Here is a 1,429-nt window from a genome sequence, read left to right on the forward strand (position 1 = left end):
ATAGGCTCACAATCAAATGTGTTAAGCCGCAAGATTTCTTTTGGTGGGAGCCAGTTAATTGAACTATATTTTTCTATTATTTTTATAAATATGTTCACAATACAATATAATATACTTATATATCTTAGAACTTAGAAATGAATTGATATCTTAAATAACATATTTTGCCCGTCTCGATTTGTTGCCAAATGCTAAATTATAATTTTATTAATTAAAATATTCACTTATTAATAAATTTTTATTACTTTCAAATTTATGTTGTTAATTTATTGAGATTTTATCATAATTTTATTTAAACTAAATATAATACGAAAAAAAATATTAGGGGTTCTTAACAGTTAACAGCGATCGCATCGACAGCAATGTTGATTACAATGACGGAGAAACTTACAACGCAAGTATGTATAGCCAACTAATAGAATCATCAGGATATGTGTATAAATGTCATAATTTTATTAGTTGGTTGTTTGCACAAATGGAAATACAGGAGAAACCAATAGAGAACGTTCAAATTGAGCACTAGTAGTGGCAAGCTTGTTTAATATTGAGATGCGGTAGTTTTTAAGTCATGTGGCAAAAAATTATAATTATGAAATAAAAGTGATAATATATAGTAAATATGATTTTTAAATAATAATTTGGGATATTATCATTTTTCCACCAAAGTTACTCTGACACATCATCTCAGTACCACGGTTTGGTAAAAATATCATTTTACCACTAAACATTTAAATTGTTAGCATTTTCCCATCATTTCGTTAAAACTCAGTTAATATTTAACGAAAAATGCATAAAAAGTCAATTTTACCCCTGGAGCGTAAAAGACAATTTTACCCTTTAAAAGGGAAGAACAACAAAAGACGATTTAATTACAAAATTACCCCCAAAAGACGACAAGACGATTTTACCCTTTAAAAAGGAAGAACAACAAAAGACGATTTAATTACAAAATTACCTCCAAAAGATGACACTGTTGCGAGAGTGAGAGAGATATGGGTCAGTGACAGTGAGCGAGAGAGGGCAGAGATGGAACAAGAAACAAGAGAGAGGGGGGTTGATTTCGATTTCTATGGCTTCCATGTCCAAATTGCTTGTTTTTTTACAATTGCAAAACGCAACGTTTTGGCTTCGCGTGAGATGTTCAAAATGCCCTTATGATGTCAGCATATTTTTTATTTAGTTAACGGAATGGTGGGAAAATGCTAACAGTTTAAACGTTTGGTGGTAAAATGATAGTTTTACCAAACTGTGGTACTGACATAATGTGTCAGATTAACTTTGGTGGGAAAATAATAATATCCCTAATAATTTTTAACAAATATATTATAAGTTTTTCATAATATAAAAATTGGATATCAAATCATCTTTACCTTTTTAATTACAATAGTAAGGGGTTTACAAACTACTTTTAATAAAATAACTTGGAAAG

At 29.4% G+C, this 1,429-nt stretch overlaps 1 protein-coding gene across 1 annotated transcript in view; it reads right to left on the reverse strand.

The window, feature by feature from the left end:
- Positions 1-1,429, reverse strand: part of LOC18032568 — a 10,175-nt gene that overhangs the window by 5,553 nt on the left and 3,193 nt on the right. The gene's annotated exons all lie outside the window — the stretch shown is intronic.

This window comes from Citrus clementina, unplaced genomic scaffold (genome assembly GCF_000493195.1).
Source record: "Citrus clementina cultivar Clemenules unplaced genomic scaffold, Citrus_clementina_v1.0 scaffold_9, whole genome shotgun sequence".
Lineage (NCBI taxonomy): Eukaryota > Viridiplantae > Streptophyta > Magnoliopsida > Sapindales > Rutaceae > Citrus > Citrus x clementina.